Source organism: Sciurus vulgaris, assembly GCF_902686455.1.
Source record: "Sciurus vulgaris genome assembly, chromosome: 12".
Taxonomy (NCBI): Eukaryota; Metazoa; Chordata; class Mammalia; order Rodentia; family Sciuridae; genus Sciurus; species Sciurus vulgaris.
Genome location: NC_136473.1, coordinates 81,062,557 through 81,081,478, shown reverse-complemented (window position 1 = coordinate 81,081,478; position 18,922 = coordinate 81,062,557). Strand labels below are relative to the sequence as shown.

General features: G+C 39.3%; 1 protein-coding gene across 6 annotated transcripts in view; it reads left to right on the top strand.

Moving 5' to 3' along the window:
- The window catches only part of PPP1R12B (protein phosphatase 1 regulatory subunit 12B), a 208,757-nt gene that overhangs the window by 160,630 nt on the left and 29,205 nt on the right, over positions 1-18,922 (top strand). The gene's annotated exons all lie outside the window — the stretch shown is intronic.

The window sequence follows — 18,922 nt, the reverse complement described above, 5'->3', positions numbered from 1 at the left end:
AGCTTCCTTATTTGGGGACATGTGGAGAGAAAATCTGAAAGAAATCTGAGCAGACTGCTTGTTTCTTTTCAGTTGCTTTACATGCATTTTCAACATCTTTCTCATGGTGTATATTATCAGGTAGTGGTGGTCTTGGACCTCAGCCAGGGATGTTTAGTCACCAGAATACCAAAAGAATGCTGTTTAGAAGCTGTTTCATTCGCAGGTTCTCTTTGTGAGAGGACCAAGAGAGGCTCCGGTGGACATGTCACCGTTATTAAGTTCCAGAATAGCTCTGGAACACATGGGCTAGCACCTTCCTTTTCTAAGGAACCGCAGAATGTTTTCTCCCACAGATTTTAGGTGTTTTCAGGCGACTGCCGATTGAGTCCACAAAGCCGAGCTCCGTTACTTGAGTGAGAGTTCCCTTCGCTGCCTTCCTTTCACGCACCTGTGGATGTAGAGAGCCTCTTGTTAATGGGTGTTCACTGTCGCCACCGCTCCCAGCAAATTTATTTAGTGACCGTCCCCCTTTCTTTCCGTTCTGTTTTCCATTTCTTCTTTAAAGTTAGCAGTTCACTGAAGAAGTACTTTCTTCTTGTCTCACTCCTAACAGCTGCCATCCAGCCTCCCACCCTCATTCCACTACCCCTTGCATCCCTCCCTTTTAGAGAGAGGTCACAGTGAGAGAAAATTTGAGGATTGAGATGACAGGAAACCAAACATGGACAACTTTAATAAGAGACTGCTTTCCAATTTTAGTGGTCTGTGGCTATGGATTCCCACAATAGCATCAGTTTATTGTAACCAACTTTAGTATCCAAATGACTGGGGACTATATTGTAGAGAACATTGATTTTTATATACCACTCATGTTCCATTATCTTACTTTTGTCTGTAATCTCTGAGATAGTGAAAAATATGCATACCTAATTTGGAGGTTGTTGATTCTCAGCTAGGATTTACCTCATACGATGTCCTTAGTCTGGTTCCTGTCCTCATGTCTGACTAATTAGGGTGCTCTTTAACAACTAGTTTTGTGGTTGTCTTGGGCTCATGTGTCTTTGGATGCTTGGTTGTAACTGGCTGATCCTCTGCCACCCCGAAGGTGGTTCTCACTACCTACATGTTACATGTGGGGAAACAGAAATGCGTGGAAGTGGCTTGCCCGGCATCACTCAGCTAGTAAGCCGTAGTCTTTTGATTTAAGCTAAGATCTCTTGGCTCCAAAACCCATATTCATTGGCAACACTGGAGTACATATCAAATAGATTCGATAGTCAAGGGTAAAGACATGCTAAGGAGTAAAGATGACAGTCCGAAGCTTAAGAAACTCTGGGAATCCAAAATTTATCCATGGTAGTAACACAGGAAACTGGAATTGAGGGAGGAAGAACCCCAGGTCTGTACAACACGGGGGGCAATTGATAGGTCATAACTTAATCTCCCGTGCCTGGTTCTCAAATTTCCATCTTTTTGTCTGGGATTTTGAACCCCACTGAGCCTGAGACTTTGTGGGCTATGAGGTCTTCAGATTTCTCTTAAAGAGGAAAATGCTGTGCAGGACATTGCTATACGTATTTCAGAGTGAAAGGCAGAACAGCTCTCATTGTCCTCAACCAGACCTCTGGGTCTATCCGTCTCTCTCTGTCTCTCATACACACAATTTTCTGATAGAGATCACATAAAATTAAAGACATGCAGCCCCTGATCCAGCGCTGTACGAAACAGGATTGAAATTTTGAGTTAGCATTTAAAAGCTCATGGGAGTTTTTTGTTGTTGTTTTTAGTGGTGTTAAAGGGGGTAAATATGAAATGTTTCCATATAAGGACAGTGTCCTCAGAGAATTTTTAAATAATGGCTGTTCACATGGAGAGAATACTTTGGACACTTTGCTCTTCAAGAAGCAGAACAGGCAAACTAAAACTGTAATTCAGTGGGAATTGTTTTTAACTTAAGAAAACAAAAGACCAAAAGACTTTTTAGTGACTGCAAAACAAACTACTTTATCACGCACCTTTACATGTAAACTTCCAGTAGCATCTGATATTTTTTTTCATGTAATATAATGCTGTGTTTCTGTACTCAGTAAGCCTCTGACCTGTTTTAGTCATAAGAAAATCTAACGCCTGCCCAGAAATCGCACAACTAATATACTCCCTAATGAGAAATCACTCATGAGAACATAGTGTGTGTCCTCCCCAGCCAAGATTTGTGTTTACTTTCTCTAATTATATTTTTTAAATAATATTCTTAATTTTCTGAATATAAATTATACCATAAAACATGGTTTTTAAAAAATACTTCCATTACAGTGCTTTATTTTATGGAAGTACTGCCATTATCCTGCTGAAAGAAAAGCTGTGTTGATCGTTTTTTATTTTGCCTTTCTGAGGGTAAAATCATGATAGGCTGACATGGTCTGTTCAGAAAAAAAATAAAAGTACCCTTTTTCCACAATAGGCAAAAATGTCCATCCATTCTTTTTGTATCCCTGCACCCCTTCCAGCCCTCACTAAGAACAGCTATTGTAAGTGCTATGCTCCTGATCCTGTTGACTGGGGCTCCTGTGGAATAATGAAATACTTGATTCAACAGCTTCTTGTGGCATTCACACCAGTTTCACAGTTGTTCAGCACTCTTTTATCTCTAAAGGCTGGGAGTTCCCTGAGCACCAGATCTGTTCATCTCTGATTTGTTGTTACTCAAGAAAAACAGAACAACTTCCAGATTCACTCTCAATTCTAATGGGAACCACACAGGGTACTTTTTATGAGACTCTGAAGGGTCAGTTGTCTTCTTCCACCGTGGAGCACCTGCAACATAAAATTCTTGGTTCACGGTGCTGGGTTTGTGGCTCAGCAGTAGAGCACTTGCCTGACACGTGTGAGGCACTGGGTTCAATCCTCAGCACCACATAAAAATAAATATTTTTTAAAAATATTTTAAATTTTAAAATTTAAAATATTAAAAAATATTTTTTTAAAAAAATTCTTGGCTCACACATTCAGTAGAAAAGTTTTCTTTGATAGTAATTTTTCAACATTAGAAAAAAATTCTGAACTACAAATACATTAGGAACCCCAACTCTTGCTTTTTAATCACTGAGTTTAATATAAAATTCTGTAACTCAGGAACTAGTCCATTTAGATGGGTTGGCATTTAAATAATCCTAATGCATGAGCCAGGTATTCATTAGTCAATAATCTCAAGTTGTTATTTGCCAATTTTAAAAAATTGCAAGATAAGATATTTACAAAGAAAACATACTAGCAAATGTCCAAACTGTAGTGTATTTGATTTTTATTATGTTGAATACATCTTGAAGTAAGTGGGTCATCAGCTAAACCCTGGGAATCTTTAATTAGGCAGATTTTTATTGAATCGGTATTTGTGATAATAGGATTTGACCTGCATTTATAAACCAGGATCAGTAGCATTTTTTCATTTAGATGGAATTGCTTCAGGTCTAACATCTCAACAGAAAAGATTTTACATAATAATAATTTTCATCCCAGCCATTTTCACATATAAAGAGAACAGTTAATCAACTTACTTTGTTTTGTAATCAGCCATACAAACTAATCGCAGTACGTTTGATAATAATTGGATGATAAAAGATTACAGGTTTCATGAGAGCTTGTCTGTGTGGCAACTAATAGGCAGGCCAGAGGCATCCTGCCTTCTCACCTCCCAGACCTTCAGTGTTGAAAATCATTCTTTCCATGTGCTTTGTGCTCATCTCTGGCAAACACCAAGTAGTTCTGTAGCATATTATCTTATCCTCTATACCTGGAGTTCTTTAACTGGGGGACTACCAATCTGGAATGCTCTTAGTAGTAGTAGTTTTAATTTTTTTAATTAAAAATCATAAATTTACATAGGGCAATATTGTTTGATTCATTCTGTTATTTTTTCCCTTCCCCCCGCCCCTCCCACCCCTCTTTTCCCTCTATACAGTCCTTCCTTCCTCCATTCTTACCACCCTCCTTATCCCTAACCCTAAACCTAACCCTAACCCTAACGCTAACCCCTCCTACTCCCCATTATATGTCCTCATCCACTTATCAGCGAGATCATTCGTCCTTTAGTTTTTTGAGATTGGCTTATCTCACTTAGCATGATATTCTCCAATTTCATCCATTTGCCTGCAAATGCCATAATTTTATCATTCTTCATGGTGGAGTAATATTCCATTGTGTGTATATATATATATATATATACCACAGTTTCTTTATCCATTCATCAACTGAAGGGCTTCTAGGTTGGTTCCACAATCTGGCTATAGTGAATTGAGCAGCTATGAACATTGATGTGGCTGTATCTCTGTAGTATGCTGATTTTAAGTCCTTTGGGTATAGGCCAAGGAGTGGGATAGCTGGGTCAAATGGTGGTTCCATTCCAAGCTTTCTGAGGAATCTCCATACTGCTTTCCAGAGTGGCTGCACTAATTTGCAACCCCACCAGCAATGTATGAGTGTACCTTTTTCCCCACATCCTTGCCAACACCTATTGTTGCTTGTGTTCTTGAAATTCGCTGTTCTAATTGGGGTGAGATGAAATCTTAGGGTAGTTTTGATTTGCATTTCTCTTATTACTAGAGATGTTGAACATTTTTTCATGTATCTGTTGATTGCTTGTACATCTTCTTCTGTGAAGTGTCTGTTCATATCCTTAGCCCATTTGTTGATTGGGTTATTTGTATTCTTGGTGTAGAGTTTTTTGAGTAGTTTTAATTTTGAGACAGTGGCTCATTAAGTGGCCCAGGCAGGCCTCGAACTTGCTATCCTCCTGCCTTAGCCTACCCAGTCTCTGGGATTACAGGCATGTGCCATCCCACCTGACTGGAATCTATTTTTTATTCCACCTTATAATTTGTTATCCTGGAATGAGAAACATTTGGGTGAACTTGGTAATTAGGATGCAATCTATTTATCATGTTTTCTGCCTAATGAAAACCACAAGTGTTTGTTTGTTTGTTTATTCCACTCAAGAAAAGTCAATAAGGGCTGAGATTGTGGCTCAGTGGTAGAGCACTTGCCTAGCATGTGTGAGGCACTGGATTCAATTCTCAGCACCACATATAAATAAATGAATAAAATTGAGGTCTGTCATCATCTAAAAACTATTAAAAAAAAAAAAAAAAAAAAAAGAATGGGAGTTTTGAAGGCATCTACTCCTTTACTGCAAGCTGTGTCCTGCCCTCCTACCCTAAATTTTAATCCCATGATAAATGAGTATTAAAGCCACCTGCCCTATTTCGTTTTGTTTTTCAAGACAGGGTCTTGCTATGTTGCCCAGGCTGGTTCAAGTTATCCTCCTGCCTCACCCTGTTGGGTAACTGGCACTGAGGAGCTCACCAGTACACCCAACCAATCCTGCCCTATCTTGAGTCTTCCCACAATTAACATTCTAGAGCATCTGCTATGTAGTAAACCCTATATTGGACACTGGAATTCCTAATAAATGAAAGATGCAATGTCTACCCTCAAGGAATTTTAAATATAATTGTAGAGATGGAAACCAAGAATTATGACACAGGAAAGTAAATTTTCTAATAAAGACATAAAGGTACAAAGTGTTTTAGGTCAGGCCAGGCGCAATGGTATACACCTATAATCCTAACTACTCAGGAGGCTGAGGCAGGAGAATCACAAGTTCAAGGCAAGATTCAGAAAATTTGGAGGTGAAGAGGATGGAGTGGGTATTGGAGATTTAACCCAGGGGTGCTTTGCCACTGAGCTACATCCCCAGTCTTTCTTATTTTTTATTTTGAGACAGGCTCTTGCTAAGTTACTTAGGACCTCACTAAATTGCTGAGGCTGACTTCTAATTTGGGGTCCTCCTGCCTCAGCCTTCCGAGTCAATGGGATTACAGGCATGCACCACCATGCCTGGCCAGGTTTAGAAATTTAAAGAGTCCCTCAGCAACTTAGACTCTTTCTCAAAACTAAAAGAGCAGAGAATATAGCTCAGTGGTAAAGCACCCCTGAGTTCAATCCCCAGCACCCCCCCCCCAAAAAAAAGGTCAGGTGGTAAATGCATTAACCTGATGTTTGCAGAACAATAGAAGCTAATTGAGTGAAGAACAAGGAAATAGCATATTATAAGGTAGAAAAATATGAGAAAGTGTAGCATTATTTTGAAAGTTGCATATCAGTGTGGCTAGAACAAAGGATGTATTTAAGAAGTATAGTATGAATTAAGGCTGGAGTCTTAGCAGAGGTCACACCATGTAGGGTTTAGTATGTCATTCTTAGGATTTGGAAAGTTTCCTGTGGATAAAGGACTGAAGATTTGGAGTGAAGTTGCTGTGATCAGAATTGCACGTCAGAGGAATACCTCTGGTAGCTGTAGAAGCTGGTTGGTGGAGCCAGTGTCAGAAGATGATCAGGTCGGTGAGCCCCTGATCTCAGTATTCCAGGTGAGACAGGATAAAGGCCTGCACCAAGGTGTTCTCCAGGTAGAAGAGAAGCATTCAATTGTTTGGAAACTAGAACTGACAAAACCTGGAGATCGGTAGAATGGGAGCAGGGCTGAACCTGGGAGAAGGCAGAGAGTTAAGAGCAACGCCCAGGTCTTTGGTTGAGGTGGCTTGGTGAAAAATGGTCAAATATGACAAACGGCCAAAAATGACAAATTGCATTGGCAAACATAGGGAGTAAAGTATGTTGAACAGGAACGATTTCATTTTTCGATACATCGAATTACAGGAACTTTGGAACATTCAGTTAATGATATCTAAAAAGTATAGGTTGAGCATTCCTTATCCAAAATGCTCCAAAATTCAAAAACTTTCAGCACAAACATGATACCACAAGTGGGAAATTCCACACCTGACCTCATGTGACAGGTTTCAATGAAAATAGAGATGCACTAAAAATATTATACAAAATTACCTTCAGGCTAAAGATGAATTTCCTGTTTAGTCTTGGGGCAAGTCTCCAGGAGATCTCATTATGTATATGCAGATATTCCAAATTCTGAAAGGCTTCGAGTCCCAAGCTTTTCAAATAAGGGATACTTAACATGTGACTGGTCTAAAGATGGGGAGAAAATTATGGGCTGAAAATATTGATATTTATGATTAAAGTTATGGGAGTGTTGAGCTTGTCTGAGGACTAAGATGCAGTGTCAGGAAAGGGCTGAGAAGCATCTGGCAGAGCGGCAACAAGTGGGCAGAGATGTGCAACTGCCTCTGGCTCTTTCCTATCCAGCTACCACTGGAATCTCCAGCAGAAGGGCAGCAGGGTCTGTATCTTGTTTCTTTGTTAAGGGCCATTGTAGTCAACCTTCCGTTGAGGATAGTAAGCTTCAGTTCTCAAAGGATCCAGAAATTTAAGAAGTCAGGTGTCAATCAGTTATGAGTTTTTGATTGAGTTCTAGTTTTGTTTTCAGTACTTAACCAGCTACGTGATCAGGGATTACTTGTTTTCAAATTTAAAAAGTTGCCAGACTATTCAGAATTGGTTTGGTTCCCCCCAGCCCAAACCACCCCACCAGTCTCCTAATGTTTGGGTGAACTGGCAATTAATTATAGTCAGAAGGCCAAAGGGAAACAGTAAGAGTTGATTCTCCTCAGCCTTTTGTTCTTTTTTAGTTCCTTTTTTATTCTGCTCTTGACCTTCTTATTATGCAGTGGGTGGTGGTTATCCACAACTGGGTGGTAGTCGTCATCACAACCCCAAAACCCAGAAACATTCTTTGGTTATACAATGCAAGAAGTTCTACTAGTGAGTTAAAGATACTAAAAGTGTGCTTCAACTTTAACCTCATCATGTTTCATTGTGAAAATAAAATTTTTATATACAGATTGCATGTAAAATAGCAAGTGACTATTTTTTAAGTTGTTTGTGTGAAAAGTTATATATTCTAGATTTAAATTGAATTATAAAATAAATAAAAGTATATCAAACTGTTAAAAACATGAAAAATCTTTGTGTTGCTTTCCAAAGTCAACTTCACATGGGATTGGTTATTTAGAAAGGGTATTTTACCACCCAGACAGTAACATAATGGACTTAAATGTCTATAGGTGGGCTGGGGATATAGTTCAGTTGGTAGAGTGCTTGCCTCACATGCACAAGGCCCTTGGTTCAATCCCCAGCACCACCAAAAAAAAAAAAAAAAAAAAAAAAAATGTTTGTAGATTAGAAAGGGTAAGTAGGAATTAGCCTGGTTAATCAAAATCAACAAGTAAAACCCTTTACTTGAGTGCTAAGGAATTTATTTGAGCTTAATACCTCTGGTGGCCAACTAGTATTGGGAAAGCCAAAGGACCAAAGAGGGACGAGAGAGATTGGAAAAGCAGGGAAACTGTAGTAGTATCAGTAGCCGACAATTTATAAAACATTTGCTATGTCAGTTCTCCACCAAACACATTTAGTATCTTATTTAATGCTTTGGTAACCTTATACATCAAGTACCATTACCCCTTTTTTTCTGCCAAGGACACTGAGACACAGTCAGGGAATTGTCTAAGGTCATGTAACCAGTAAGTGCTGCCGCCAGCAGTTGGATCTGCAGCCTGTGTTAACCAGTGAGATGGGTGGCTGCTCCACTGAAGTTCTGCTCTATGAAATGGCCCCTGACTCATTGCCAGTATCCTTGACTCTCGAATCTGATTTGAAAAGGGAGATGATGACAACAAACCTAGTTTAAAGGAGGAAAGACCCTTACAAAATAATCTAGGAAGAGACAGATCTAAATCAGTAAAAAAGTCAGAATTTTACATCATTTTAAATTTGGTATGTTTTATTATTTTTAACTATCAGTGATATAACTGTTGACTACTTACTACCTTTGCAAAGGAGAAAAGATATGCTATGTCCTTGAAAGTTGTGATTGGGAAGTGTTTTTAACGCGTCTGTCAATTGTATGTAAATAGTCACTCCAAAGCCATTTGTAAATGTTCAGGTAATTTATTTTATTTATGCCATTAATTTGCTTTATAAATAAATTTTGAAGAAATGGTACAAAGGTGTGCTTCAATTCAGAACCTGTTAAGTTATAACAATTTCTGAATTACTGAGGCTTTTCTTGTCTAAAGGATTCTCCGCCTGCCAAAAAAAAAAAAAAGCAAATAACTGCTCCTCTCCCAAAGGCCCACATTTTAAAGTATGTGTTTTGCTCTTGGAGGCAATTTAGAGGCAATATTAGCCCCCTAAATCCAAAGAACCTTGTGTATCTGAAGACTCAGTTTCCCTGTGGGGATATGAAAGTGGAAGAATCAAAGAAAGCTTCCATTCATAATCTTTCAGAGCTTTGTCTTTCAGAGCAGAGTGGCACTTTGGGATAGCTGTGACCCTAGCAATGCCCCAACTTGTGTTAGCTATCTTACAATCACATATGATAAGGTCATGACCACTAGTTTCAAATTTTAGGCTAATATATCCAGTAGGCCTCTACCTTCCATAAAGCCTTGCCCCAGATCTCCAGCCAATAGTGGATTCTTCTCCCTTTCCTGGCTACCCTCTTTACTAGTAAGTAAGTAGTATCTTTTTACTAGTAAATAGTAATAACTACCATATAGTCTAATGTTTGATTGCATTCAGTCAGTTTCTTGCATTGCGCTCTGAGTGTTTCATGGGTGTGCTTATCTTTCCTTCCCAGGAAGGGCTCTTTGAGATCGAAGAGCCTTGTCTTAGATTTTGTAGTCATACACTTTATTACTCTAAGTATACGATGGGCAAGGCTGAGAAAATACAGGGACTGAATGCTGCTGCCTATTTAAGATTTGAACCCTTTTGGGTCCTATCCCATTTGGTCATTTGGAAAAGCAGAAGCCACACACTAGAGAATCATTTCTGAAGGTTTTTCCAAGGTAATTCAGATTCCTGTTTATTACAATTTGCTATGTATATGTAGTTCTAAAATAGTTGAATTGATATGTTGGTTTCAGTTGGATGCAGTGGTACATGTCTATAATTCCAGCTACATGGGAGGCCAAGGCAGGAAGATCCTGAGTTCAAGGCCAGCCTGGGCAATATAGCAAGATCCCATCTCAAAGAAAGAAAAAACAAATTTTTTTGTTTGGTTTCTGCGAAGGCAGGAAAAAAAAATTTAAGAACAACGGAAGTCCCTAACCTTCTGTGGAACCTGCTGAGAAGTAAAAAGGTTTACCTTATGTTATTTGGGTCCCAAGTATTTATTTCATCTTGAAATGTGAATTCTAGTGAGCCATACTATCCTCTCAGCCCCACTCAGCCCCCTTTTTTGGGGAGGAGGAGGGGGTGTACTAGAGATTTAACCCAGGGGTGCTTTACCACTGAGCTACATCTCCAGCCCTTTTTAATTTTTTATTTTGGGCAAGATCTCGCTAAGTTGCTTAGGGCCTCACTAAGTTGCTGAGGCTGGCTTTGAACTTGCAATCCTCCTGCAAAAGTTTTGATTCATAATTTGGTTCCAATAAAATTTAAATGACTGCTATCCAAATAGGCTGCTAGATTACCATATTAAAAAGCCCATCTCTCCCTGAGTTCTATCCCCAGTATTGCATTTTTTTTAAAAAGGCCATCTATGTATGAGCTGAGGATGTAGCTCAGGGGTAGAGCACATACCTCAAATGCACATGGCCCTGATCCCCACCACAAAAATAATAATAGCAATCCATCTTTTCCCAGTCTTTGGGCATGGAAATCTTGCTGTCTAAGAAGATGTAATGGTGGTCAATAATACATCTATCAAAGACCCTCAGCAAAGTAGTAGGGTGAGATCTGGAAACTCAACTAGAGAAACAGGAAAAGTGAAAGAGTTGGACTTAAGACCTAAATAGGGACTTCTAAAACTTAGAATTTATATGCGGCCTTCCTTAAAAATATTTTTGAAGGAGTGCTTAGGCTTCTTTTTTCATGTGTTCACTGAGCCAAAGTTTTGAATCATTGGAATGTATTTCATAGGCTACTATAATATGAGGTGACTGGGCACACCAGTGTGAACCTGAAACTCCAAACCATAGGGAAAATGAAAATAGACGACCATCTGAGAAATGTGACCCATGTGCTAGAACCACAAGTTTTAGAGCTCCTCATTCTTCTATTGGTCATTTTCATTACCTATAGTACATGGCGTGTGAATCGCTAAGTAGAGAACATGCCTGAGCCAGCAAATGTATTTGTGGATCATAAGAGTTTTTGAATTATCTTTAAATATAATATGGCTTGCCTCAAATATTTCATGGAGGACTTCGTATATTTATATATATTTCCTTCTATAATAACGCAGGCCAGTTAGCTCATCTCGTTGAGTTCCTGACTCTCGTGCTGGAGACCCAGGTTCGAGTCCCCAGCCCTCTGTGATCGTGCAACTACCAAACAAACAAGTGAACCACATCTCCATCGTATTTCCTTCTATAATAAGTACATTTTATGAGTTCCCAAAAAGTCCAGAAATTCTTCAGATACTGGGAATATCCACAAAGAAAAGATACAGGCCTACAAAGAAACTAAGAGCTATAAAACTTCAATAGTATTTAGGTAGCATGATGAATACAACAGAGTCTATTTCTGTCATGTAAAGAACTTAATGATTTTTCTTTTAAAATATAGTAAGATGGGGCCGGGGAGATGGCTCAGTTAGTAGACTGCTTGCCTTATAAGCACAAGGCCCTGGGTTCAATCCCCGGCACTGCAAAAATAAATAAATAAATAAATAAATTATAATAAGATGAAGTAGAATATGTGAAGTGACATTACCTGATCTCTATCTACATGCTGTATTAAATTGATAGGATATATGTGTGAGGCCCTGGGTTTACTCTCCAGGACCAAAACAAGCAAAAAGTTGATGGGGTATTCACAATCTGGGGTATGAAAAATTTCAGAAATATTAATAATTTAACTGAATGTAAGTACTATATTTGACTTCCTTTTTAACCATTTTTCCATATATATTAAGTAGTAAAGGCAAATTAAGTAGTATAATACAATGAAGGTATGTGCGATTTAATAATTGGTAATTTTTGCTTAGAAGTGCACACTTTCTCACACATGTATGCCTACTCACATGGATGCACACTTTTTCCCAGCCTAAAAAGAGTGCTTTCAGCATGGTTCTGAAACTGAATATATATAGTCACTCAATGCAGCTAAGAAGCCAGCTATTGCTTCTTAATTTCAGGAAGCAATAGATAAAACTAGACCATGTTGTGATAATTGAAAATGGCCTCCTAAAGATGTCCTGGCCTAATCTCCAGAACCTATATTTGTGACCAGAGAGTTCTCCCATTGACTATGTTATATTCTATGACAGAGGTAACCTTAGGTTAGGGAGGCTTTTCCTGGTGAGTCTGAGCTAATCACATAAGTCTGTTAGGGCAGAGAGCTTTCTTGACTGGTGACAAAAGGGGAAGCAAGAAATTTGAAATGTGGAAAGGACTCAATGTGCCATTGCTGGTTTAAAGAGGGGAGGAGCCTAGTGAGAAGGAATGTGGGAGCCCCTGTAAGCAGTGAGCAGCCACCAGTGCCAGCAGCAGGGCCACAGGGACCTGAGACTTAAAACTGCAGGAAATCGGATTCTTTTGACAACTTAAATGAGCTTGAAAGCAGATCCTTCCCCAGATCCTCCAGATAGGCCCATCCTGCAGATACCGTGATTTCAGCCAGCTGAAAACCTGAGCGGGGAAGCCAGCAGAACTGTGCCAGACTGGTGACCTGCAAAACTGTCAGGTAACAAATGGGTGTTTTAAGACTTGAAGTTTTGTTGGGCATGGTGATGCACACCTGTCATCCCAGAGACTTGGGAGGCTGAGGCAGGAGGATCACCAGTTCAAAGCCAGCCTTGGCAACTTAGTAAAGCCCTAAGCAACATAGCCAGATCCTATCTCAAAATAAAAATGATAAAAATAAAGGACTGGGGATGTGGCTTAATGACTAAGCACCCCTGAGTTCAATCCCTGGTACCCACTCCCCCAAAAAAAGGACTCTTAAGTTTTGTGATAATTTATTTTGAGAGCAATAGAAAACTAGTACAATTGAAACCTTGATGATATTAAAGAAATATCATTAGATTTTTGGGGGTTTTTTTAGATATGGGATGAAGGGTCAACACAGTCTTCATTTCACTGTCCTTTACTGTCACAACTTGCTTAAATCTTGAGGTTCTTATTCCACCCATTCATGTATTTCTAGGTTGGGCAAGATCCCCAGATTGATTACTGGGATACAGGCTCAACAAGATGGTCTTCAGACCTAGTCTCCTAATTTCAACTTCCTGAGAGTCCTGTTGGTGTTAGATATGAAGGGTGTTCTTCCTTAAGGAAGGAGGCTGGGAAACTTGTTTCCCTTAGATGTGTGTGTAACCAGAATGTTTTTTTGGTTTTTTGTTGTTGTTGTTGTTGTTTTGGTTTTTTTGTTTGGTTTTTCTTTCCACGTTTTTTTTTATTGGTGCATTATAGTTGTACATAGTAATGGGATTTGTTGTTAAAAAAAATTGCCAGGTATGGTGGTGCTAATCTGTAATCCCAGCAGCTCTGGAGGCTGAGGCAGGGGGATCCCCAGTTCAAAAGCCAGCCTCAGCAATTTAGCAAGGTCTTTAGCAACTTAGAAAGATCCTGTCTCAAAATAAAAAATTAAAAAGGGCTGGGAATATAGCTTGATGGTTAAATGGCCCTGGGATCAATCCCTGGTACCAAAAAAATTAATTAATTAATTAATAAAAGAGAGATAAGAAAAGTTAAATAACTCAGACAATTTTGCACTTAGCTGGATGGCGATGAGGTCAGCAGGGCACTGGCAGTCAGAAGGGTCCCTGCTGCAGTTCCATTCCCATCATTGACTTCTTCCTCTAGGTCATTAATCTGAGAACCCTGAAGGGAAGAACTGGTTCTCTGTAAGCCATCCCAGAATAGCTCAACTTGTTTCCCCTGGCTCAGATAGCGCACAAGAACATGATCGAAAATGTTCTTTCTGCTTTGTCCCTCTTAGGGAAAATGTAAATAGGAGGTTTTTTTCCCATCACTGTGGGGTCAGGCCCTGACTCCAAAGGAACATGAGTTAAACCAGTTTCAGCCTTGGCAGTAGACATGTGACTTGGTTTCATTCCTTTCCCTTGGGCCCAACTTTCCAGAGCCACAATTTTATTTTAAACTCGGTAAAAGGAGTTTGGTTTTAATTATGTGCCTTCCTGAACTCCTGATAACTTTTAAGTTAAAAGCTTTTGTGGGGATTTTTCTAAGCCAGCCTCTGGTGTTTTGAGGGCCCTACACATTTCACAAATCAAAACCAGCCTAGTTCCTGTCCCTTTCTAGGATTGCCCATCTGAATTAGTGGTGATCTTCACTCTGTTCTTTTATTAGAAACAGGCCCAAGCTGTGGAATTATTATGGGAGTATTTCAAGAGGTATGAAAGCAAGGACCCTACTTCTTAATGTGGGGACATTTTTAAAACCATGGTCTATCTAGCTAATCATTCTTTTTACCTCACCTCTCTGTATTCATACCTTGGTCTCTGAACAGCTTTTAGTGACTTCTGCTCCAGCGTCCCATTCATAATACCTATTGCCCCCACTTGGACCATTAAAGCTAAGAAAATAATTCCTTCTCTGAACAATTTTATCTAGTTCAGACACACCAGAGAGTTCCATCTTAATGGCCATCATTCATTTGTCTTCAGTGGAAGGTAGAACAAATGATCTTTAACAAAAACATGTATAGAAGTTCTTTCCTGATTGGAACATATACATAATATATTTGTGTGTTCTCCTGTAAATTGGTTAGAAGACTCATGCCTTTTCTAACATATCTGATGTCATTAAGTAGAGATAAGTCATCCGGACCCTAAAGAGTAGACTGAGACTATTCTGTTTTTAAAAGGGAGCAAACATGAAGAGAAGGGAAGATGGGACAATGAGGCCATTTCCAGAATGTAGGTAAGAGAAGCCCACATTCCAGCCTCCACAGAGTCAGAGATTTGGCTGAGATGCCTAATCCCTATGCTCTAGACCGTCTCCATATTTCCTGTCCAGTAGGCTGACTGCTATTAGAACCCTCTTCTCTGGCCAGGCGCAGTGGCACATGCCTGTAATCCCAGTGACTCAAGAAGCTGAAGCAGGAGGGATTGCAAGTTTGAGACCAGCCTCAGCAACTTAATGAGACCCTGTCTCAAAAAATAAAAAGGGCTGGAGATGTGGTTCAATGTGAGTGCCTGGAGTTTAATCCCCATTCCTGCAAAAACAAAAACAATCCTCTCCTTGGGGGAAGCTTTAGTGTTCATTTCACTCATCTGTGTTCTGCTTGTCTGTTGTGATGTCACTTCTTGGCTCACTGTTCCCCTGAGACCACTTAGGCAAACTCTCACTCCATCTTATCTTTAGATTTACTCAATAGTCTCCCTGCAGGGTTGGCAGTCAACTTCCTATAATGAGAAACTGTGTCAGTTTCAACATTTAATCTGTGCTTAGTTTGAGTGACAGCTGGATGAAGAGGAAAAATTGAGGTTAAGTCTCCTGCGTACCAATTCAGCCACTCTCCTCTTTAACCAGGAAACCCAAATTTCTCTCCCTAAATCTAATTTTTTTTTTTTTTTTATCAAACCCTCAATTATCTTGGGTATCAAGAAACCAAGCAAAACAATAGTTTTTGGAGGTATTCTATCAGTTAAAGTCAGGAAGTATGAGCTAAAAACCTAAAAACCTAAGCCATTTTATCAGAAGCTGGGGAATTAAACAGTAAATCCTGTATCCTTTCAAGCTATCTTGTCTTCTGGCCTGTAAGAATACTACTGTTTTTAAGCTAAAAACTCAAAGGAAACCATTTATTTTATTGTGTGAATTCTATCTCCTTTGGAAATTCCAGGTTTTTTCCCCGTTTTGAAATAATATTATTTGTATTGAGGTAACTGTGTTACCTCTAGTGCATCCAAATCTCAATAATCTCTGAGGTTTACTCTGAAGTTTAGTTTTATATGCTGTCCTTTAATTGGGTGACCCTTCCCAGGACATTGCTAAGACTAGCCCTAGAAGACAATTAAAAAAGAAAAGAAAAACAATCCTAAGGTTTTCACTTTGCTCCAAAAGTCAGGTAAAAGCTGGAGGGTACTGTTAGAGGTGGTAGAGGTGGTGAGGAAAGGTCAAGGATTAGCTTGGAAGCTCTCTTTTCTCTGATATCTGGATCTAGGTGAATTGTCGACTGCTTTGTCTATTGGATCACTCATCATCTGCACATTTTTATAAAAGGTCCCCCAAAAAGAAATTGATGACAGGGAATCTTAACATGTCCAAAAAGATGGTAACAGACTGTGATGTTTGCTTTTAATTTCTCATGGCAGGCAGAAGTGAGAGTGTCATTCTTCAAGCTCTTGATGGCTGTTGGTAGGGAACATCTGCAGAAAACCTGGAGGGGCAGGAATTGGTGTGGTAGTCACAAGTGTGAGCACCGTAGTGTTACCTCTCTCCACATGTTCTCATCTGTGGAAAAATTAACTTCAGCTGCTTGAAAACCCTGTGGAATCTGCCTCTTCATATCCAGGGACACTGTGGGCTTGCTCTGGTTGTTGCTTAATAGTGCTAACCTGTTTTTGTGTTTTTCAGTTTCTAAGCGTTTGTGTTTTCTATCACCCTTCTCAGTGGAGGCTATACAGTATACACAGATACACCATATAGTCACATATCTGAAAACTTTATTGGGTGTGATGCCAGGGCATAAAGAGTTTCATTATGCTTCTAGAACATTCTAAGTGAAAAAGGTTGATTACATGTTATTCTTACATGATTTAATCAATGGAAATGATTAACATGTTTTGAAATATGTAATTGCCAAGGTCCATACCTAGTTTTAAAACACCCTAATTTCCCCATTTTACTGAGAAAAAAAAAAAAAACTCATTTCTTTATTGTAGAGGCAGCTGTTAGAGTCTACACAGCAAAATTTAAATCTGAAAATAATGTTAAATCTTATCCAACAAATAAGGTATTTACGAAGAAGAAATTGGGTTGCGGGGAAAGAAAGAAAGATAGTTTTATGTGAGGGCCCACATTTTAGGAAAAACAAAGCCAACAAACAAACCTGATTTAATTGTAAAAAAGTTAATCAGGCCTCAGTCTGTGTATACTGTACAGAAATAGCCTTATATTTCACTAGGCTGAGGAAAAAGAAGACACAAAGCAGACCAGTTTGATTTTAAATGAGTTGTTTTTTCCATACCTAAGAGCGTATGTGGGAAGTTCATCTTTGGAGAGACTATCCAGAATGGTTCTCCCATGTGAATGATGTCATTTGAAGTCTGTTTTGCCCAGAAGCAGAAAGAGAAATTAAACGATTCCCTAAATTATTGTTTCATTTGGTTGTATGTGAGCTCAATTTCCTGGATCAAAGTGCTATAAGATAACAGTAGTAACCGCTAGGCTCCCACTAAGAAGACTTCCTGAAATAAATGAGTTCTGAAATGATGTTATTCTTATTCTCAGTTCGTACCCCTGGGGCCAGAACATGATAGGTGCTTGATAAACTGAGCTGCTCTGAGTTTTTCATGTTTCTGAGTATGATGGCCTTGGCTGGTCCTGAGTTCTAATTTCCACTCTGACATCTTCTAGCCATGAGACCTTGGACAAGTTATCACTCTGATAGTAAAAATTAAATGTGATAATTATGAATAAATATATTCTTAACACATCAGCTCCCATCCTCTTTCCTCTTCTTCATTTTTAAGTTATAAGGATGCTATATTGACCATTGTGTGCAGTGGGCTCTTAAATACATCAGCCTCTCGGCATTTGCCAGTATGAAGTTTAGTCTCAATTACACACAGGTATTTGACATGTCCCCATGTACAGGTTTCCTGGGCTATGAATTTTAATCCACCCAGGTCATATAAGGCTGATCTTACAGAGTTATTGAGTGTACATGCCAACAGTCCAGCTTCTCAGGTTCACTCCAATACTCTTGAAGCTTTTTTATATATGAAGTAATTCCCTTTTTTTTTTTTTTTTTTTTTTTTTTGGTAGGTGAGTATTGAACCCATGGCACTTACCACAGAGCTACATCCACAGCCCTTTTTATTTTTTGAGACAGAGTCTTGCTATAGTTACCCAGGCCAGCCTAGCACTTGCAATCTTCCTTTCTGCCTTAGTCTTCTAGCTGGGATTACAAGCATACATCACCATGCTTGGCTTATATATAAAGAAATTCTTGAGAAATGATTAAAGTTTAGTTTCTCTTAGGACTGGGGGTGCAGCTCAGTAACACAACAATTGCATAGCGTGGATGAGGCCTTGGGTTTGATCCCTAACTCCACACACACACACACACACACACGCACACACACACGCACACACACAAAAGGAAAATATTAGCTGTTTTTTTGATGGGGAAAAAAACTCCAAGTAAAAGGAAAAAAACTTCAGATAATGTTGATAAAAATACTCATTGTTTGTGTGGGATATAATTCTCCCTGAAAATCAGATACACGAGAGGAAAAGTGCAGGAATTCCAAATTTCTAAATTTCAGAATCCTCAAAGAACTCCAAATTTATGAGAATGTTAAAGATATACCATGTGCTTTTTTAAATGATTGCCTCATCTCAAATGGGGCATGTCTCCACAATAAAAAAATAAATAAACGTATATATTTTGTCCAGTGGTGTTTAACCAGAGCTATACCACAGAATCACCTCCCGTACTTGTTAAAAATACATGCAGAGCATCAGGCATGGTTGTACATGCCTGTAATCCCAACTACTCAGAAGGATTGCAGGATCAAGGCCAGCCTGGGCAACTTAGACCCTATCTCAGAATAAAATTTTAAAGAAGGCTGGGGGTATGGCTCAGTGGTAGAGTGCTTGCCCAGCATGCATGAGGCCCTGGGCTCAATTCCAAGTAAAGGGCTGGGGGTAGAAAGATTATACTCCAGACCTACTAAAAGAGAATCTCTGGGGCTAGGGTGAGGGTGAAAAAGTACATACGGGGCTGGGCTGTGGCTCAGTGATGGAGCGTTTGCCTCGCACATGTG